Source organism: Anthonomus grandis, chromosome 11 (genome assembly GCF_022605725.1).
Source record: "Anthonomus grandis grandis chromosome 11, icAntGran1.3, whole genome shotgun sequence".
Classification (NCBI taxonomy): domain Eukaryota; kingdom Metazoa; phylum Arthropoda; class Insecta; order Coleoptera; family Curculionidae; genus Anthonomus; species Anthonomus grandis.
The window spans coordinates 8,336,109-8,360,334 of NC_065556.1; the positions used below are offsets into that span (position 1 = coordinate 8,336,109).

Consider the following 24,226-nt stretch of genomic DNA (forward strand, 5'->3'; position numbering starts at 1 on the left):
AATCTAGAGCTAAAAATGTAGACCATCTTGTTGCTGAATGGCCAGCTATTGTAACATTTAAGGCTACGCATAATCATTGCATTATTAGTGCAGCAGTTTTAAAATATCGTGACATGTCAGATGAGACCAGGGCAAAACTTCAGAGCCTTTTTCGACAAGGTCATAACCCTTCATCGGCCTTGCATTTTTTGCAAATTTGCCAGATTTGTTGCTGGAAAATCCAGAAAATTATTATGAAATTGCAGCAGATTCTCATTATGTCCCGACAGTTTCTGTAGCACATAAATTGTTTGAAAAGGAGTTTTCAAAAGAGTATGGATGTTTTACAGGTAATTTTATTTAACATTTTGCTGTTACTTTAAAGTACAGAGTGGTAGATCCAGGGTTCATTTTAGGGGGGTACAACATATACATATATAAACATACAGGGTTGTACAAAAAGACATAAGGTTGTATCGTAATGAAAAAAAAATATTACCGTGAGGCTGCGAGAGCTACAACTAACTAATTAACTAAAACATAAACAAATAATCAGACTGAAAAACCTGGATCTACCTATGCAGTGGTGGGCTTTAACGATAAACCTATTTTATTTTAGGAAATTTGATGTTAGAAAATTTAAAAGCAAAATTGGATGAATACACTAAAACATATAATCAAGGAAGAGCAAAGCTTTGCAAAACCAAAGATGATAATCACTATTTTGTAGTTTTGTGTACTCCAATTATGTCTCGAGCTCATCAAAACATAAGTCAAAGTCGAGAGTTGGTCATGGTTGATGCTTCTGGTGGAATGGACAAACAGAGACATCGAGTATATTTCTTTATAACACCAACAGTGGCAGGTGGCTTGCCACTTGGAGTCATCATAACTGATACTGAAAAGGAGTATGTTTTTGATGAAGCATTACAGGAAATGAAAAATATATTACCGCCTGACTCATTTTATAAACAAAGATACCCTACAGTATTTTTAACTGACAATGACCTAAAGGAAAGAAATCCCTTAAAAAAAAATTTTGCTGGTTCTGTGCTTTTGTTGTGCCAATTTCATTTTTTAAAAGCATGTTGGACTTGGTTATGTGACACCAAGCATGGCATTTTGCAATCTAATCGACAAGAGCTATATTTCATGATAAAAAACATTGTTTATGCTTTAAATGTAGAAGAAGCTTTAAAGCACCATACAGTAATTCTCAACAGTAATGTCTCAAAAAAGTATCCTCTTTTCATAAACCATTATTTAAAATTATGGAATTACAAAGAGGACTGGGCTACCTGTTATCGACAAAAATATATGTTAAGAGGTAGTAACACAACAAATTATGTAGAGGTGGTTTTCCGAATTCTAAAGGACTGTATCCTAAACAGAGTTATGGCCTTTAGTATCATTCAGCTGGTTGACTTTATTCTTACTCGCTATGAAATGTATATGGAAAAAAGACTCATAGATTTCACGAATGGTCGATACCCAAAAGCTATGTTAAAAAGGATGTTACCCAAACAAAGAGGCAATGTGTCCTATGAGATTCAGAGATGTATTAATATGCAGGGTGTTTTTAACCTAATTTCTAGTGAAAATAAGAACCAATATTGGGTAGACATTATTAATGGTACCTGCTCTTGTGCTAAAGGCACAACAGGCAGTTTATGTTCACATGCATCCGCTGTGATTCTTCATATGGAAGACAAGCTTGAGAGTGGTTTTAATTTAGTTTCTGAGAATGCCAAAAAAACAATGTATTACATAGCCACAGGAAAAAAGTGCCCTAGTAATTGGTTAAAGCCGCTGAAAGAAATTCCTGTCTCCGTAAGCAATACAGAAATATTTGAAAGTAATAACGTCCTTAGTAACCCAAGTAGTAACGTACTGAAGCCTTTGGACATTCCCGAGGAAACTTATAAAGAACCCTTGAGTACTTTAATTCAAAAGAAGGATGAAAATAATATTTTTGAGTTATTGGATACAGAAAAAATGGAACTTAAAAATTTGTTTGATAGAATAACAAAAGGTGTACAAAACCAACCAAATATTTTTGTCCCAGCAGTGCAAAAAATGCTGAGTAATACGAAAAAATTTGCAAAAACAGAAACTGGTCTTATTAGTGCATTACATACATTTGGTAAATATAGTGGACTTGAACCTTTTAAAAATGGAAAGAAAACAGCACAAAATAAACAATTAAGAAGAAAACATTCCTCATTTATAGGTGTTCAACCTACAGCAATTGGTCGACGTAAAAAGTGTTTAAGCGGAAAAAAGGTAATATCAGCTGGTCGTCCTAGGCAAGGTATAAAACTTAATGTCAATTTACAAGATCACTATTACACTAAATATAATTCTTTACCTATTAACAAAAAAACTCCACACAATTTACAAACTGCAGTTTATTTAAACAAAAGTATTGGTATTACGAAATGTAAAAAAAATTAAAATATATTCGGGTTTTAAAACAACGTCTGTATTGCTGATATATTTTAAACATTGTAACTTTTAATAGAAAAATGTGTAAATTCTTAATAATTAAAGTTTAAGTACACCGGACAAATATATTTGTATTTTAATTTGAATAAAAGTTCCTGGTCTAAAATTTGTTTTATTTGTTTACTTATTTTCGAGAGGATTTTACCCCAAATTTATATGTAACTATCTAGGAAGGTAGCTGAGTAGGTATAGTAGATATAACTACCGAGGTAGCTAGTTATATCTGTGATTTTACATTAAGTAGCCATATTTTTAATTTCTCTCACTAAAATAATAATTATTAAATAATAAAATAGTTCCTAAATATCATGTCAGTACTAAATATATATATTATTTTTTAATACGCATGTATAATATGTATCCTTACTTGCGATATTTTAGGATTTTGAATAGATTTTAGTTTCTTTTTGCTATAAACAACCTAAAATGTACTAAAACGTCGAAAATTCGATTCGCAACAAACATTTTCCTAATTTCGTTTTTCTCCGTGCGGTGAATATGCATTTACTTTTTACCAATTTATTGTCATCTTCGAATTTGGACATACACTTACACGAAATTCTTAACCAATCAAATTTGCTTAAATGCCGCCCATTACTGAACCCATTAGGATCGGCGAAAATGCCTGCAGCGTCAACAGACGCCACTAAAAAACACCCGATTCCCGTCACCATTCGGCTCCGACTGTCCATTCGGATATTTAAATATTATGTGAATGGCGGGCAACCAACAAAAGAGCATGTTTGCTGCTAGAAGCAACGGTTTCTGGCAATAAGAATAATTAATGTAAATAATAATTTAATTAAAATAAAAAATAGCGTTTCTGGAATAATAATAATTGATTCTTTAAATAAATTAAATATAAATAAAGGATGCAAACAAGAAAATTGAATTATTAATTTTATACATAATACCCTAATGTAAGTATCAAAAAAATGCAGTTTGGTTGAACGATCCAATGGAATGGAAATTGAATTTTTTTTTTTTCGAATAAATATTTTAAAAAGTTTCTTTAGGCGGACATGGATTTATTTGATTTTGGATATTATTTAAAATTACTATAGTTTATTTTTGAGAAAGTGTTATTTGAAAATTTTATTTTTCTACTACCTTATAAGAACATTTTTAATTTTATTTCCCTGCATAATTGATTTTTTTTATTTGACTATATCTTGCTTATTATTTTTTATCAAATTAATTTTTTACATTAAATTGTGCTTATTAATAAGAATGAAAGTAGAAAATGAAGTACTGTAGGAGCAGTGTCATTTCCTCACTGTGGATGCTTTTGCTGGATCAAACTTCACCCACTTAAGGAAATTATGCACTTTGCTCCCTTTTGTTATATAAATAACTATTATTTTTTTAAGTTCTCTATATGTGGACATATCAAAAGGAAAAGCCCAACTTAAACAATAGGGTATTGTATATTTAGAAAAAATAAATAAATGGAAAACAAAATTTATAAAATATTGTAGTATTGTACTTTAATTTTAATCTTAAATATATAAATGTTATTAATCTTTTTGAAATAAGTACCTATTTTTTTAAATAATTTTTATACCTAGGTAGAGAGGTAATTTTGGTAAGTGAAAACACAATGGATTTAATTAGTTATACTATTATATAAATGTATCATATATTAACAAGTTTTATTTTATAAATGCTGCAAAGACATGTATATGACTGATTTGAAAAGAAACTTAATTATTTTATGCTAAAATACTAATTTACAATTCGCAGTTTCGATTAATACTCATAAGAAGAAACTACAAGAAACTTATGAGATAGGTAATGTTTTTTAAAATATTTGCCTCAAACTTACATAAAAAATTATAATACACATATACATACATATATAGTTAAACCTATAAAAATATACCTACTATTATATAAAAAAAATACTGATAAATAGAAAAAAATATACAATTAATTATTTTTATTTATTGCTCCTTCTTCTTCTTTGATGGAAAATAAACTTGTTTGTCCATTTTTCGTTTACTTGTATTTGTCTTATTTATCTGTTCCATCATTGATGTCAGTTGTCTCATGCACCTAGACATTTACAGGTATATGTTAATATATCTAATATAATTTTATAAAAAGATAACTTACTTATCATAAGTTTCATTATTTAAATATCTTAAAAAGTTTGATACACTTTCAATTTCACACTTCAATTTCAATTTCTCTTGTTGATTGCTTGTTCAATTGTTGTACTGCGACTTGTTGATTTTCAGTCGTCTTCTCATTAACAAATGTTTCAATTTCTAGACTATGGCTAGCTTCAATATTATTGAAAGAACATTCCCAAGGAGTTCACCTAAAACAGAATCGCTTCCCTTCCTTTGCTCACACACCATAATGAACAATTGAAATTGCTACAAATTACCTCTAAAATCGCTTCGATTGCAACAATATACTTTTTCAATCTTGTCTTCAATTTTCCTTGTGCAAACAAGTGCATAGTTTGTGCTTATTTTATGCTCTCTTAACCATTCCTCAAATCTTTCTTCTCTGGAAAAATGGAAAGTTGAGGACTCTATTTTGATATCATGACTTAACCTGTAAATAAGCTTCAAGTCTTTGATAAGTCTCACAAGAATACTTAGTCTCTTTGCATAAGGGACAAGAAATGTGTGACTTTGGGTTATCTGGGAGCTGCTGCTTATGAATAACTTTAATATGTTTGTTCTTAGCTGAAATGGAAGAAAACATTTTACGGCATAAGTGGCACAAATTTTTGTTGATAGTTTGGTCCTGATTCTGATAGTTTTGAGTAGGGCCGTCCATCTTTACAGCTAAAATCGCTGAAATGGAATTAATACAGCTTTTCAGGTATTATTTTAAAACACTATGTTCAATATTTCACAAAGAAACAAGTTCAGTATAATCGCAATAATTGATCAAATTAGTTGGAGCTTTTTTACGAAAGTAAACAACTAACAAACGCGGGAACATTCGTGTCGTTATTCTTGTCATTCACGTCAAACGACCGAATTTTTCTCCGAACATACACGATCACCGCCGGAAATCGGGGGGGGATCGGAATTGGTCCTACTCGGAATTTGTCCTACGTTTACGAATCCGGTCGAACGGTTAAAAACAGTGTTGTCAGAACTCTAAAATATTCTTAGCAATGTGACCGAAATTCAGTATTCAGTTCAGAGAGGAGGATACTGTGTGAAATTGAATGTGATACCAACCATACAACAACTACAACGAATAAGGCCGTTCAACCTAGAACTTATTGTTGTGTGTGGGTGTGTTGCAAAGATGGAAGGATTTGGTAATCAAAGATTTTTTGATAAAGAATTTATTAATGAAGTCAGAAGGTATGAAACTTTTAATAAAATTTAAATTTGAAATTAAATCAGTTTTATACTTATACAAATTATTATAAAATAGACAATATAATTATGAGGAAAATCGAAGTTTTATGACCAATATGCTCTATTTTTTTTTTTTAAATATACGAAACCTGTTCCAACCTTGGGCCAACCTAACTCGCCCTAACTTTGTCTAATCAAATGATAACGACTGGACATCAATTTAAGCATTATTAAAATTAATTGGCTACACAACGTCCTGGTGACTTGGGTTGGCCCAAGGTTGGGTTAGGTTTTGAATATTTTAAGAAAATAGAGAATATTGGTCATAAAACTTCGATTTACCTCATATATTTCCTATTTTACTTGGATCGTTATGTTATTGCTCGGCCATTATCGTTAATGTGCGAATTTTCATCATTGATCGTAACATATACACTATACAGAATACCCCATATTTCCATATAACTTAATAATACAGTTGCCGCCCGCGTGCGCCATCTAGCTATTAACAGTTGCGACACAGACAATCCATCGCATCGGTCGCTATTTAGCTGCCGAAATTCGTAAATACGGCGTTGTCAAATATAAATACAGATTTAGACTTAAAAATTTGTCTATAAATGCCAATTACCCAGGATCAACTCATGACTCATTTATTTAGAGAAATTCTGAGGTAAAAAATTTCCTTTTGACACAATATCGTCAGGGTCTGAGAAGAACATGGCTCTTGGGTGACTCAGGCTACCCACTTGAACCAGTATTAATGACCCTAATACCAAAACCCTTTGGAAGGCTCTCCAGAATCCCATTACAATTAAAACCATATAAGGAGACGATAGCTGAAACTGTATTGAAAGAAAAAATGGGGTTTTGAAAGCAAGATTACGATGCTTGTTAAAAGAACGAGTGGCAAGATATGCTCCAGAATTTGTAGGAAAGTTAGTTAACACATGCTGTGTATTACACAACTTGTGTATTACTTTTGGTATTGAACATGAAGAAAATGATAATGAAGAGGAAATGACAACTTACAAAATATAGGGAATCAAAATATAATGGGTAACTTAGGTGCTCGAGAGGGAGAGGCAATAAGAAGAAGTATTGTTAACACATATTTTAATATTTAATCAAATCCAAATTACTTTTCTATGCTTTAGATATAAAAAAAATATTACAGTAATATTACTATTAAGTTTGTCTTTCTGAATAAAACTAATGTCTATTTGGTCAAAATCTAGTTTAATTGGTATATAACTTGATTATTGTTTAATGCTCAACATGTTGAAGTAACAATAAACTTTTTTTATTATAATACACAAAAAAATCACCAACACAAATAAAATTTAAAAAACCAACTGAAAATCTTACATTAAGAAAACAGGTAAACAAAAAATTAATATATATAATAAGGAACATCAAATATTCAAATACTTTTTGTAAGGATTACAAATCAAAAACTCATTCTAATTAAACAAAAAAAATAACTTAAAAATGTATACTAGTGAAAGAGAACATATCTGAACATAAAAAAGTTTATATTTATAACCCTGGATATTATCCTTTTCGAAAAGGATAATATCCTTTTAAGAAAACTTTTTTTCAAAAACATTTCTTAAGTATGTCTAGTATTAAATATCATAATTTCCTAGAGGAACAAACCTATAATTTTATAAAAAAATTAGAGCTTGAAACGTAGATTCCTCAAAATTCAGTCTGAATGTAGTTTTACATTTTCTTAGGATTCTTGTTTCTTAAAATTTCACAGAGTTCAGTTAATTTTGTATGTAAAGTGTTGTCAATGTTTTCTAACCTATTTTCTACCTTTTGCAAACGATCATCAATATTCTCTAGAATATTGATTGTATCTTGATAATAATTGATTGTATTATTATCATGTTTTTTCTTTTTATTTGGGTTTCTCTCTTGTAGCTTTATATGGGCAAAATAATCATGGTCATCCTCTGGACCTTTTCTTTTCTCTTGTTGAAGACTTTCATTTCTTTGTGTTGAGGGTGAGGAAACTAATAAATTTGAATCTGTCATATTTTCTAAATCAATTTGGGACACTATTTGCTGTACAGGGCTAACTGATAATGTTCCAGAAGTAATTGTAGATGTAGCAGAAGATGTTTTCTTCTTTGGAATAACCAATTTTTTGTGATATGATTCAAACTAAAATGAATGGGAGGTATTTATGACATTTTTTCAATCTTAATGGTTTTTTTTATTGTTTGGGGATAATATAAGAGGAAGTACAAATATTTGTTTAAAACTTCTATTTATATTTGTTTAAGGCTCTGCTATTAGTAACTTATTGCTACAAGGCAATATTATACTTACACCTTTTTCCTGTGTTCCACAGCCTTCAAAAAATGTCTTTCCAAGAATATTTAATAATCGGTTATCAGTGTCAGATATACCTTTATTTGTTAAAAGAGGCCCTCCTCCTGTTTGAGTCTGATGTTTCTTTAATTCTGAAGCCCTCTTTTTTAAGTTGAGTTTATAATCTGACCATGTATAAAAAATAGGAGATAAATCTTCCCAAGAGACGCATTTAAATTAACTAAATAATGCTGAATAGTTTTTCAAAATTCCAGACATCTATGGTTCATAATATATTTTAATTTAACTTTATTCTTATGTTGTTATAAATATTTCTAAAAAAAATAACTTTTGTTACCCTTTGCCACTTTTCAGTTGTCCTTGTTCCATACCCTAATGAATTTAAGATATTTGCCAGTTCTTGCCATAGTTTTTTAAATTCCTGGGGGGCATTAGAGCAAGACAATCGCCCTCTGGCAAAATCCGGATATTCTTCGAAAAAATTTGCAAAGGCAATCAAATGGACCTCTAATCTTAAAGGACATTTTAATAGTTTTATTGAAACTATCCTTAATCGCCAGACCGATCACAAAATATAAACTACCCACGTAGGTTTATATTTTGTGAGACCGATCAAGAAAACAATAAATATGTGAGGTTAAATACCATTTCGGCATCTACATCGATCACGACTGACAGTTCGAATCGTTAATCGTTAACTGCACTGGGATTCTAAAATCACGACACGATTACTCGGTATGACTGATTCTAAATAAAATTTTCAGTCGTGAGTGTCTTGCGGATTGCCTAGTTTTTAACGATTTGTCGACGACACGCTTGGGTTTATCGTATACACCAGACGATATAGCTTCTTCCTTTTTTAATACGTGCATAATGTAGCAGCATCCTTTTTTAAACGTATTTGTTTCATTTATTGTTTACCAATAGTCATACCAGGCATTTTTAGTTATTATATATATTATCTATGATACCAGGTTTTCATTAGTATATCAAGAAGCTTTCTTAAACACAACAACTAATAGATTTAATTCGACCCTATTTTCCACAACCTTCTGTTAATAATAGAGGCAGAGGAAATAGAGTTACCATTGAATGGGCAGTTTTAGTACATATATCAAGATTTTATGCCACATATTATTACCAAAGAAGCATTGGACAAGATTTTAAATTTGAAATTAGCGAAACTACTATAAGTCATTGGATCCATAAAATTACTGAAATTATTGACAATCACCTTGCTGACCGATTCATTAATTTTTCAAATATAAGAGATTAGAGAAATTATTAAATTAACATTTATAGAGAGATCCAATTTCCCTGGTATTCTAGGTTCTATTGATTGCACACATGTTGCCATTAAAACGTTTAAACATACCAAAAGTGGATGAACACAACAAGTTTTTGTGATTTTCCATGAATTCAATTATGATTTTCCAATGGATAGTGATGGTTTTAAACGACAATTTTTTATTTTAAAGAAATAATATAGGCATATATTTAAATAAAAAAAGCATGAAGGCGAAAAAAATTAACAAAATAAATGAAAACTCAATAGAAAAGACAACTGACGCTTCCATCTGTCAAATATTAGGGAAAATAACAAATATATCCCAAGAAACCTAAATCAAATCGAATAAAACGTGTTTAGCCGACGATTGAAATTTAGATTTTAGAATCCCAGCCCTGTTGTCTCGGTTTTCCTGATAAGAATCGCGAAATCGTAGTAATCGAGACGAGACGTCTCGAAATAGTGAATAAGAATCGCACCACTGGTTTCGGTTAACCGAAGTGATACCAACCGTATTCGTTTTACATTTAATGACGTCATAGCTGTCAACCAGAACCAAAACCGGCGTTGAATCGAATACAGCTGTTGACGCGTGACATCACAGAAAACAAAGAGAGAACTCTCTTGTTTTCTGTGCGTGACAATCGTGACATGACTTTCGGCTACAGGTTGTTTATCTTGCCCCTTCCGTTCGCGTTTTTTCATTTTTACACATTAAAGTAGTGTTGTAAAAATCCGGATTAATTCGTCCGCTCGATGTCTCGCCCGTTCGGCAAATTATGCCATGTTTCGGGCTCGATGCTCGACCGTCCGATAAACGTTTTTTATAGCTGTTTTTCGAATATATTTCGAAAAACATATAAATTTCGTTTTTACATACTAAACTAAAATAGCTAATTATGTATGTAATAAATCAAGTGTACAAAACAATACAAAAATGCTTTGTTTCCGATTGCCGGGTTATTTGTCCGGACGATTTAATTCGGATTCTCTTAGCCGGTGGAAGGTGGAACTTCGTGAGTCTCGTGCAAGCTCATACAATTATTCCATTGTCGGTCGAACGGGTCGACGGGCGGCGTGTATCCGGGCGATTTAGATATCCGGATTGATTCGGAATAATTTGATATTCGGATTGAACGGACGATTAATCCGGACTCTTCGCATCACTACATTAATGTCTATAATAAACTGAATATGCTGTATAAGTGTAGTGCACCGGGATGTTAGGGAAATTGCTCTAAAAACGGGCCTATAGGAGTCTTGTCGACTTTAAGTATCTCCGATTTTGCAATATTTTAAAATTTGAGCATAAAGACTACTTTGAAAAGAATAGATTAAGAGAAAAAAATTTGCGGATTATTCACATAGGACGCTAAAAAATAATATTAAATTATGTGAAAAAAGAGGTCTACTCTACTCTATTTGATAATCGAAACCACAGCTTTCTTAACTTTACAAGCCATGAAGTAAGAAATAATGGCAACGTCGCGTATGGTGCTTTTCTTTTTGAGGTTATGTTAGATGTTGTTTAGTTTCCAAATTAAAATAAAGCTGATGCTTCATAATTATTTATAAAAGTTTAAAATTGTTACTTTTAATTAAAATATCAATCAAGGTAAGTGGTCGGGCTAGTAATTGTCAAATGTTTGTATTAGTACATAATTATTGTTTATTGTTCGATAAAATAATGTCCAAATTTTGTTTTAGATGCCTAGAACTTGCTGCATCTCCCGATGTAAATCTAATTATAGAAGCACACTAAAAAACGAAAAAGTAGCAACGACATTCTCATTTCCCAAAGATAGGGAGGGCTATCCGAAAATTATCGATACAAGCAATACATAGGGAAAACTTTATATTAACCAAAAACACAGTAGTCAGTGAAAAGCATTTTGACCAAAATGAAATTCAGAGGTTTGAAAGCTATAAAGATAAAGAGGGCATAGTTCAAGAATTTAAGTTAAAAAGACCAAGATTAAAGAAGAATGCTGTTCCACATTTATTTAAGATGCTGCCTAAATACTTCAGTAAGCCTGCTGCCATCCCACGAAAAAATCCTGATGAAAGAAGAACCAATTTAATTAATAATCAAAACATGGAAGTGGAAGAGTTCCTGCAGAGTGATCTTATTTTAAATTTTGATGATTTTGTAAGATGTATTGACTCAAAACTTGTGCTTAATAAGTGGAGCCTTAAGATATTGCCAAATAAGGTTTATTTCTATTTATTAAACATTGACACTCAGTGCTATATTCCTGAAGAAAATATTCAAATTACCTGTAGTATAAGTATTGATCAAGGTTTAGTGGTAAGTGTTTTTGTTAAAAACTCTGAAATATCCTATCATGATTTAAATTGGATTTTACCAGGAAGTGGTAAACTATCTAGGTGGTCTCAAATTGAAAATTTGTTAGCTCATTACGGTTATACCTTGAACATGTTAACAAACAATAAGTATTTTATAGAAAAGGCTCACAAAAATATCCAGTGTCTATTAAAACAACTGGATGAAAATTGTATTTTTAAAACTACATTAGAATTAATTTCAAACCAGCTTTTATTGATTGATACCAAAAGAAAAAGATATAATATGTCTACTATGCTGTTTTCTCTTCTAGTTTTTTGTCAGTCTTCCTCGACATACGAAAAACTCCATGAATTTCTCATTTTGCCTTCAGCACGACATCTTCAGCAAGTAATAGCTGATCTAAATGCAACTCCAGAAAATGACATCAAAAAAAACCTTTATCTTACACATATTTTTTCCAATCTAAATGAACGAGAAAAAATTGTTTGCATTCTTATTGGTGAAATATATCTCAAAAGTGGTTTCACATACAAATCAAAGAGAATAATTGGTTATGCTGAAAATAATGCTAGTCAGGTTGCTAAAACTATTCAGACATTTATGATTTCCTCTCCTTTTGCTAACATGAAAGAAGTTGTGCGATTAATTCCTGTGAGTAATATGACAGGTGAACAACTACTTGAAAGTACACTTGAAGTTGTTAGGCATGTCCAAAATATAGGTTTTAAAGTACTATGCCTCATAACTGATAACAACAGAGTAAATCAAAAAATGTTTGCTCTTCTTGGAGCCAAAAAAATCTTTATTGACAACCCCCAAATTGAAAATGAAAAAATATTTTTGTCATATGATTTTGTTCATATTTTTAAGAACATTTATTATAATTGGTTGAATCTTAAAAATTTCGAAAAAACATTTGTCTATCCAGATTTTGAGAACCATGAAATAAAAAAAATGCTTCCTTTCAGAAAATTAGAGTGTTTTATAATTCAGAGTTGAGCCAGGTAACTAAAAAAGCCTATCGGTTAAGTGACAAAACATTGTATCCAAATAACATAGAAAGGCAAAATGTTTTATTGGCAGAAAATATATTTCATGATTCTACCATTGCTGCCTTGAAAACAGATGTATCATGTATTGAGATTGCAGGTTTCCTTCAAATAATAAAAAATTGGTGGAACATTGTAAATGTAAAGAACAGCAATAAAGGGGTCATAAAACGAAATGATTTTTGCACTCCCATTTTTTCTCATAATGATTTTAAAGTTATTTTTTTAGAAAAATTTATTCTTTGGCTTGAAGCATGGCATAATGATTAAAGTAACGTAAGTCTTACTAATTTACTAATGACACATATAATGCCCTAAAGCAAAGTACACAAAATCTTATTAATGTTGTCAAATATTCTTTTAGTAAATTTGAATTAAAGTATATATTGCCTGGAAAATTTCAAACTGACAATCTGGAAAAAAGATTTGGTAGGTACCAAAATTTATCTGGTTGTAATTATAATGTATCCTATTGTCAAATTTTAGAATCAGAAAAGAAAGTAAGACTTCAAAATTTGTTTAAAACCTGTGATGAAAATAATTGTAATTTAAATAATCTAAAATGTGATCTAAAAGAAATCAGTGATGCTGACAATAATTTTCAAATATTAGATGAAATTAATGACTTTATGTGGATTTTAAAAACCGATTACTTAAAAATGTATTCAACTTTTGATGATTCAGTGAGAGAATACATTTGTGGATATGTAGCCCGATCAGTGTTAAAAAATATCAAGTGTGTTGATTGTCAAAATTTGGTTGTATTAGAAAAAGGTAAACAAACTGAAGACATTTATTTTACTTCTTTACAAAGAGGTGGTCTCTGTGTTGCGACTGACGAAACTAAATTTATTTACTTTTACATTTGTGCTTTGTTTGAATACATTAAGAATAACAGAAATCTAGAGGTTCAGTTTTTGAAAGCAAAAAACCATCAAAAAATACTATCAAACTTAGCTTTAGCCTCATTAGAATATGACATTTTTAAAGTAGACCTTATGCAAATATGTAAATGTGGGACAGCTAGTAGAAAGATATATCTATTTTCATCTTTAATAATCAGTAATATTTTGTTGAATAAGCTAAAAAATAATGAATGTCATAAACCGAAATTTGATACAAGTAAAAAAAGAAAAATTACTACTTTACGTTAACAAAAGTAATTTTAAGAATACCTACCTATTAATATTGTATTTATATTGATTGGATAAGGGCAAATAAACCTTTTTTTATACGTTTTTTCCTCCACAGACACCCATAGTTCTGACAAAATGAAAATTTATATAAATTTGTTAAAGTTTGTATGAGCTAATTTGTTATGTTTAATAAATCCTGGTTGTATGTTATCTTATTCTATAATACGGAAAATAAATAAAAAGTATTATTATTTATAATTTTGGTTTATTTTAATCCTAAAAACATAAATATAACTATTATAATTACTAGAAGAAATTAAATTAGTCATCCACAGAATTAGCACCACTTAATTGACACATTACAGTGTTGCCTTTTTAACTTCACGGCTTGTAAAGTTAAGAAGGCTGTGTCGAAACTCTATGCTATTGATAATTACATTGTCAAACTTTTGACATATGATCTCGCAGTTGCCAAATTGTGTATATATGTAATAAGAAACAAGCACATCTAAATTATAATATCACACGTTAAGCGCTCCAGCCTTATTATAGGAGGTATTGGTACATTGCCCTGGTCTCAACAAATAATTGATTGTGTTTTTTGCGAATAACACCCACCAAGGAAGAAAAGTATAAGGAAGGAAGGGTGAGTAAGATCTAGAGGAGGTTCTGTAGGTCAGGCCTAAGAAACAATGAATGATACACTTTTGCATTCTAAATATATGTAGAGCACCTCTTCCTGATTCCCAGTAACTGATACCATATTACATTGGGGATAGACTAAAGGGACAGTTTCTAAATCAGGTAGATCCGATTGTTAAATGGCCACCATATTTATTTGTCTGAAGCAAAGATTCTCTGCAGGGAGAAGCACTAAAGAAAGAGAAAGTTTCTTGAAGTTACCTACATCACGCAAGAATCCAGAAGCTCTCAGTCAACTCAGTGTAGATATTCCCCATTGCTCTAAAATATGATCAAGAGCACTCACGCTTGACATGACTTTACTGAATATTATAAATTAGCAGAGTACATAAGCCTGGAGAATAGAGTTTGCTTATAGAGGTGCTTATAGAGGATTTGCTTATTCACTTGATAATTGAAAAGTGTTAAATTTGTCGTGCTCTAATTTGTTTCCTATCTATTTTCATTTTGGATTATGCTTTTATTTGAGGCACTAAAAGATGTTTAACATAGTTTTAAAATAATTATTGTTACTCAAATGTGGCTAAAACTTTAGTTGGTAATTAAGATAATACTCATTTCCTGCTTCTCCTTTTTTTCTAAGGAATTACTGTACTTAGTCTTACTATATGTATATCTTTATCAGTTGGTCAAGATTTAAAATTGTAAATATTTTTAATTTTTTTATACTTATATTTTTTTACTAGTGAAATAAAATATAAAACCTTAACTGAAATAAAAAACCTTACAAAAATATTTGAAACCCAGATTATATAATTATAAGAATAATTTCTCAAAGTTGTGAAGTTCCAAGTATTAAAACTGAAAATTAAATTATCGGTTTAAGTGGAAATTTTTCCATCACTCACCATGTTCACTTGATACAAACTCTTATAACACTATATACAGGGTGTCCCATTAATAATGGTAAATATTTTAACAGCAGATTCCTCTCATAAAAATAATGAGTTAGGTTAAATTTTCCTAGTCGGAAAATGAAATGCAACCAAGATACAGGGTGATAAACATTAAGTATTTTTTTTGAATTTTGTTGACTGAAACTTTGAAACTTTAGCAGTTGTTTTTTGTTTTTAACTAAATTTGGCATTTGGAGGTTTTTTTATATGCCAAATCTAATTTTATTAGTTTTTTTTAATTATCTCATAGAGGGCGCCCCCAGCCACATTTTAGTAGTTTTTTGGAACTCCATAGCTTTTTTACGCCCTGTATAATTTTATTTTTTATTTTAAATATGCATTCTGCAAGCATTTTTGCTTACAAAAGGTATACCTTAAAAATTTCTCTAGGATTACTCTTTTTCTAGATATTTATATTTAAAGATTGTACCATATTTTAAACTATTTAAATTGCTATATTACACTTTAAATGATTGATAAATAAAAATATAAAACCAAAATAATTATTTAAAAATAAAAATTATCAATATTTGCCGGCATCTTCCACATGGCCTTCATTTGTCTTAAGACATTTTAAAATTTTTTTACTAAAAGACCGTCGAATCTTAAAAAATAATTGGTTATTTCGAAATGACTCAGCAGCGGCTTGAATTTTTTCAAATAATTGTTCCCTAGTGTTTATCTGTTTTTCGTAAACAATGGATTTCATGTATCCCCATACGCAAAAATCCAATGGGTCGAAATCAGTACTTCGTGTGGGCCAAGGTCTTTGACTTCCACGTCCTATCCAGTTGAAATTAGCATTAAGATATTCTCTCACGAGTCTAGCAAAATGCGCAGGAGCGCCATCTTGCATAAAAATCATATCTGGGCGCAGATTTATAGACAACTCTCGTGTTGAAAGTGTCTTTTAGTAATGAAGTTTGAAATTGCAATATCCCATGAACGTTTGTTTCTAAAACTAAAAATTCTCCGTCGGCTAAAAGTCGCTTCATCCATAAACATAATTTTATTAATAAATAGGGGATCTTGATTTTGTTGTTCCTGGATATAGCGGGCGAAATCTAATCTCGCTGGAAGATCTGTATCCAAAAGATTTTGTACTGGCGTAAAATGGTAGGGATAAAGACGCTCACTATGAAAAATTCTTAAAACTGAGGACTTACTAATTCCAGTTCTTGCCGCCATACGCCTTACACTTATTTCTGGATCTTCAGCAATCTGGACTAACACTTCTTCTTCTTGGTCCACATTACGTCTATTTGGACGCCCAACATCTCGCTTTGGCCTGAATGTTCCCGTTTCCCCAAGTCTCTGGTAAACGTTTTTAAAGAGTTTAAAATCTGGCTGCCTGCTATTTGGATACAATTGCGCATAACGTCGACAAGCTCTTAGACCGCTGTAATTTGCTTGGGCATAAACACAAACCATATCTCCCATTTCCGAATTAGAAAAATATTGATGTCTAGGCATCTTAACCTAAAGTGATAACTAAAGACTACCGGAACTAACACTAACGCAACAAGGAACAATTAATAACTAAGAAAAATAACGCAATAAAAGGTAATAAAGTAACTAATCGTGTGAGCTATAACGCGTCACAGTAACTAAAAAAACACAAGTCGTGGCAGTGACTTTGTTTGTTTTAATTTTTTTGTTAGACTCAGCCTACTAAATTTTTTTTTCAACTTAAAGTAGAAAAATATTCATATTTTCTTGAGCGCATTGCAAGTTTTAAGTCTAAATATCTTAAGAAAGGTAAATCCTAGCGACATTTTTAAAATATATATTTTTTAAGGAAAAACACTTTCAGAATAGAAATTTATAATAAAACATTACATTATAGAAAGTGTAAAAAAGTTATGGAGTTTAAAAAAAGACTAAAATAAGGCTGGTGGCGCCCTCTATGAGATGATTGAAAAAAGTTTTATATTTGTCATATAAAAAAAACCAACATACCAAATTTCATTAAAAACAAAGAACAAATGCTTAAGTTATGAGCAAAATTAAAAAAAAAACTTAATGTTTATCACCCTGTATCTTGGTTGCATTTCATTTTCGGACTAGGAATTTAACCTAACCTCATTATCTTCCTGATACGAATCTGCTGTTAAAATATTTACCATTATTAATGGGACATCCTGTATAGTATAACTCCTAAGAACTAACCAACTAAAGCCAAGTAAAACTGGAAAAGAAACTAAAAATTATTATAAAAGGATTGGACGAAATAGATGAGGAATTAGTAGACCTTAATTTTTTATTTTTAACTGTGCAATCAAAAGCCTGACGTCAACTGTCATTTCTCGGATATGTTCAACTTTCAACAATTGGGAAACCGAAGTGAAGAAAAGACAAGTATTAAGTTTCTTATTTATTACCTAAAAAGTATAATTTTAAGGAATGTAAATAAGCTTAAAGGGACACAATCTATATTTCAATAGACTATGCAAGGGAGGACTACCAAAAAGATTCTGATGCAATATTTATCAAACACAAGAATATACCTCTTGAGGAAAATAGAGCAATTTCTGCAAAACTAGAAGCCTCTTGTAATTTAAACATAAAATTAACTGGAAAGCAGAGTGTATCCAAGAGAAAAAATTGACGTAAAAAGATCGGCGTTTTAGAGATTCCAAGGTACTTGAGTTAAAGCAGTTATACTTCAACTTCCGTAAATATCAATGAAAATAAAATAGATATTGAGCAGGGATAGCATCGATACATGATAGGTATTTCCGATTCCGTGTTAAGTAGAAAACTAAGAATGCTTCAAATTGAAGACGCATTTGTTGCTAGTTTTTACAGCACAAAACTTTTGGTTTCTTGAGCAATGGCTTTAAAATACTTTTTTCCAAGCTGATGGGAAAACTTCGTCCAAAAGACAAGTTTATTAAGATATTTTTTTCAGGATATGCATATCCTGAAAAAAATGTCTATGTATATCTTTAGGGTTAAAATTATGTAAAGATAACCAACTTTTTTTTGAATAGCTGTGGTTTTTTCGCAATATACAAAACTCTTTGCCACTCTTCAGAGTCAATTGCTCATAATAACCTGTCTTTTATCGAGACAAAGCATGTTTTGTAAGATTACATATTTCACGATAATATTGTAGTGTTTTTACCATTCGTTGTACTCCGTTTTACTCGCTTGCGTCACCGCGATGATTCTGACGAGGAACAGCTGATTTCGCAGCGTTGCCAATATCGTTACACTGCCCGCTCCTTAAGCTCATTTTCTTTCCGAATGATGATCCCGAAGATGGTGGATATCGATATGGGCATAAGGTTCTACTCTTGCAGCATGATCTCTCGTAGAAGTATCAATTCACAGTTTTCTCCAGAGAATGACATTAAGGATTATAACACCATACCAGAATTTGGATTCCTATAAACTTGAAGACCACCATGCTGCGAATCATCCTCGAGTCCAAGTTATCGAGTGCACCTCTGAGTTCGGAAATTGGGAAAGGCTTCTCAGATCCTCCTTCCATTAGAGAACACAAAGCGTCTGACAAAAACTTTCCAACAGTTTTTTGTCTTAAGTGCTTGCCGATTCTGGGGTTAGACTGATGCAATTCTTCAATTTTTTCTAAACTTTTGACGGAAACCCTCTTTTATTCTTCGAGACGTTCGAAAATTTGTAACCACATAATGTAGCAAAGTATACTCATCTGGAACGGCCATTAGAATAATGGGTCATGAATTTATCGAATGTCAAATTCAACTCCGGTTTAATATGCTGTAGCTCAGCGTCTTTGTGATTTCCATAATAATAAGGAGCCAGTCAGTTTTTTATTCTGTAAAGAACCCCGTTAATGGCTTTTAGAACTTTGTAAGGCCCATCCCAGGATGTTTTAAATTTCGTTGACAGACCCGTCTCTTAGTGTCATAAGGCTAAGTCAAGTCATCGTTGTTGTACATTTGGTCTTTGGCATGAACATCATATGCATCCTTCACACGATCGCTGGCATCTTTGATGGAAATGCGCACTTGACTATCAATGACATCCATTCCTCTACGCAGCTCACTGACATAGACCGCCCTGGCAATATCGGCTCCTAGCGGGCACCCAAACTTCAGATCGGATAGTGATGGTTTTCTTCCCATCACTACTCGAGCCAGAGACTCTCCTATGCTTTCGTGAATGGCCGATTGATAAACCAGCAGGAACAAATGACGAAACCTATACCAGTCGCTTTGAGACTACTTTGGCCAAATACCGAGTAATGGTTCTATTCATTCGTTGTACCATGTAACCTGACTGCAAGTGTAATGCAGTAATCCTTATTTTTTCCAAGTGGCTTGCAAAACTTCTAGAATAAGTTGCATTCAAAATTTCTTCCTTGGTCTGAATGTAGGTACAAAGGTACAACAAGTAGTAACAATCGTTTGGCGGGAATGGAATTAGCCTTCTGGATAGTGTCTGTACTAGATTGTTTTTATATGACCCGTTTTGCCAAGTTTCCGGTACTCCACCTTTCGGTCCAGGTGGCTATGTCCTTTAATCGCATCCCTCCTCCAATTTTATTTGCTTGATTCTTCAAAGTTGTCTTTGGAATTACTTGCCGGACACGAGCCTGGCTCTTGTTCGTATTCATAGCAGCCTTGAGTTTGAGGTACCTTGTTAATGCAGCTACTAACTCAGGTGAAAGTCCATCAAAAGTTCCACAATATAACATTTTTATGCAATGTATGTGACTCTCCTATGGTGAAATATCTTTCCAACAGTATTTCGCTGCTGCAAAAATCACAGATACCTCTGAAAGTCGTCGAAACTTCGGGAACTTGTGTTAAAAGGAACAATGACTTTTTTCCTGTTAAAACGATAATCTACGACATTTTGAGCGTCATTACTCCTAATTGGAAAACCTTTGAAAAATATATGGATGACATTCACGGCTTCCAATCTAACACCTCTGACAATGAACAAGAATCTTTATTTTATTCGATCAGGGAAATGAAGTAAGAAATTTTCAATAGCTTTTTAGCTGCCAAAGATAAGCCCAAAATTAGTAATAGCCTACCACCACTAAAAATACCCATCTCAAGTCAAATTAACTTTTTAGATAAGGAAGAAATAACAAGAATTATTTTCTAAAAAGAAATAAACTCCTCCACTCTGTAAACCCTCCATAACAGAAGAGTGGCATTATGTGCTAATTTCCAAAATTCCATCACCTTATATACCTTTGCACACTATGTAACAGAAAAACTAGAAACTACTGAGTTTATTCGATATTTTCCAATGCTGAAGATTGGGGACAGTTTAGACTTAGATTTTAAAGTAAGGGTGCGAAATAAAAATAACCTAAAGCTGCTAAAAGACACAACTATGTGGCGGCAAGGTACTGTGATAGATGGCAAAAAAATAAATTCTGTCACGCATGCCCACGCAGTATTGACACATCAAAAAGCAACACCGCCGATGTCACATACACAAACTACAGTATCGATTCTGATAAGGAGGCTGTAGCTGCAAGTAAGTTTCATGTGTGAGAAAATATAAAACCGGGATAAAAACATGCGAAGGATGATGATGGGCTATTTATGGACCCAATGACGCCTCCAATAGTAAAGCTATCCCGAACATCTGATACAGAAAATAGTCGCTACTTGTTGGCTAGAATAAGGGATTATTCCATTTTAAAATCACTCAGGTTCTTCCTTTCCTTCCTCCATGGCTAACCTTCAAGTACATATTTTGAAAGCCATACATGCACCAGAATTAAATTAATGAATATGAACGCGTTGCAAAAATTATACTATCGCTTCCATACTGGTTCCGATGAAATTGAAGCAGATCTCTCGGCCTAGAGGTCATTCTTTTGATCAGAAAAACTCCTACGGCTCCAGAAAATTAGGGGAAATCAAAACAGCTACTTTTCTAATGGTTCCCCAACAAATCCCAAAAATGTTTCGATTATACAGGGTGATTTTTAAGTTGAGACTTTTTTTTAACTGTGTTTAGAACTCGGTAAAATATACATTTTTTTCAAATAACTTTTTTCGATACACTCAAAAATAAGGGACATACAGAATAAAAAAAGTGAATATGGGTTTGTTTTTCATCGTTTGTTTATGTTTAGTTTTTGCTCAAATTTTTGTATTATCGATCACGCATTGTACCGATCAGTTAGTCTTAGACACTTTTGGTTTATTGTTGTTAATTTTAAATTTGCAAATCCTAAAAATGGCACATCGTTATGAAAACAATGAACTTGTGGATATGTTGCTTATTTATGGAGAGTGTCTTCAAAGTGCTGCTGCTGCTTTGGTATTATACGCAGACCGCTTTCCTTTGCGGAATCATCCTACACCCAGAAGTTTCATAAATCTTTTTCAACGGGCTAAGGATACTGGCGATTTACGGGAACATCGTGGAGGGCATGCAGGAAGAGGAAGAAGACGTGAAAATGTTCATAGGGAAGAACAAATTTTAAATCTCATCGAAGAAGATCCAACAACAAGTACTCGAGTTGTTGCAGGGCAGGTCGGATTAAGTCAAACAAAAGTATGGACAACATTGCGCGAGAATCAATTTAATCCCTTTCACGTTCAATGTGTCCAAGCGCTACTGCCTGAAGACTTCCCCCGCAGAGTTCAGTTTTGTGAATGGTTCCTACAACAACATGAAAATGATTTAACGAAACGGAATTAACAATTTTCGAAATACGCATGTTTGGTCTGTTGATAATCTCCATGCAATTCGCAGAACCAATTTTCAACACCGCTTTTCTGCTAATGTGTGGGCAGGAATTGTGAATGGGATATTTGTTGGACCATTTATCTTACCAGACCGTCTGACGGGCAATATTCATTTGGACTTTTTGCAAAATAATCTGCCTGTTCCGTTAGAAGACGTGCCACTGAATATCAGGCAAGCTATGTGGGTCCTGCAGAATGGAGCACCTGCCCATTTTAGACGAGAAGTGAGCGAATTTTTGGATATAAGTTACCCAAATCGGTGGATTGGCCGAAATGGACCAGTTGCATGGCCACCAAGGTCGCCAGACCTAAATCCATGTGACTTTTTTTGTGGGGGGTATATGAAAAGTTTAGTTTGCAAGACGCCTATCAACACACAAGAAGAACTAATAGCACGTATTGAGCAGGCTGCGGCAACAGTTAGACAAAAACCGATTTCTCTATTGCGTGCCGTTACGGAACAGTGGTTACGTCGAGCAAATCGTTGTGTTGAAGTTAATGGTGACAACTGTGAACAACTTATTTAAATTAGAGAAGACCATATTGGACTCATTTTATAACATTTTGGCAATGCAATTTTTTCATTTTTCGGTTTTTTGAATAAAGTTATTTGAAAAAAATGTTTATTTTACCGAGTTCTATACACAGTTAAAAAAAAAGTATCAACTTAAAAATCACCCTGTATAACGCGATCAGAAGTCAAGCAGCCTCTGAAAAATCTGACGTTAGTAAGCTTAGTGTATTTTTCTTAAATATTCAGTCCTTAAGACATAAAACAAATAAATTATTTCTTTTATTAGAAGAGAAGTTTTTCAGAAATTGTCACTATAAATGAATATTGGTTAAATATAAATGAGTGTATATAAAATTAAATATAATAAACGTGTTTGTTCAAAATTATACTATCATAAGTTAATATAATAAAAGTAATTTATCTCATGGAGGTACTATAATGCTGTCCACTAACGACTTCTCGACAATAATGACATTTGATAATCTATTATTTGAAAAAAATATTCGAATTTTCCATTGTCTACCATAAATAATATAAACTTTATATTGTTTGTTTTTACAGAATATCTGATATTGATGTATAGGAATTCTGTCAAAATTTACTGAGCTTGCTAAAATTCCTGCCCTTAAAAAGTAAATTAATTATGTAGCTATCTCGATAAATTTTCTATAAATTAAAAAATAAATAAATAAATACGACACGCAAATTAGTCCATATTTTTAGAGATAAAAATGTTGTAAACTTCAAGCACTTATGTCAACCGACTGATTAGAACTTCCTCTCTGATGATGTCTGGCTCAATCCTTACTTCACCCGAGCCCCTTAATAGTTATTTTGTAAATGTTGCAACAAAATTAATGAATACCATGACTTCTTCCTATGATCCACTTTTATACCTCCTTAATGAAAATTTATACTTTTTTACGTCCCTAGTATTAGGAGAGCTTCACAGCACAACAAACTCAATTCAAATTCAAAACGTTTATTTGTCAATATCAAAAACTATAAAACAATTGTACGTATGTTAGTTAGCAAATAGGAGTGCATCTCGAATAAAAACCATTTCTCAAAAATATCTCTGCAAGAGACACTTTTAAGTGATACATCCTTGAGAAAAAGCAACAAAAAAGAAAACCAAATAAAAACAAAAAAAACTTTAGCTGAAAATATTTTGATAATGAGAGAAATTACTTAACATTATAAAAAATACAATTTATTTATATTTATGTACGCAGGGCAGGGGTATGCAACGACTGAATTAGGGAAGCGCAGGAGAGGAAACACATCCAATATCCACAGGTATATCTTATTAAATGCGAAACCAAAATGTAAGGGTAGGGTTAGACCCAGTACAGCTATATGAATATGACACAACCTGAATGAAAAGAGACTGGAAAAAATCCAATTCACATTCATCTCAATACATATTTATTTATTAGGCATCATACTGTGACTGCATAATTA

The 24,226-nt window shown here is 32.0% G+C and overlaps 1 protein-coding gene and 1 long non-coding RNA gene across 3 annotated transcripts in view; both read right to left on the reverse strand.

Annotated features, from left to right (window-relative positions):
- Window positions 1-24,226, reverse strand: part of LOC126742539 (AP-1 complex subunit gamma-1) — a 135,469-nt gene that overhangs the window by 106,065 nt on the left and 5,178 nt on the right. The window lies entirely within an intron of this gene.
- LOC126742541 (uncharacterized) lies at window positions 4,140-8,327 on the reverse strand. Its single transcript, XR_007662593.1, has 3 exons — window positions 8,157-8,327; window positions 4,600-5,294; window positions 4,140-4,539 (listed from the first exon to the last, which is right to left on the reverse strand). It is a non-coding gene; the product is annotated as an uncharacterized LOC126742541 (long non-coding RNA).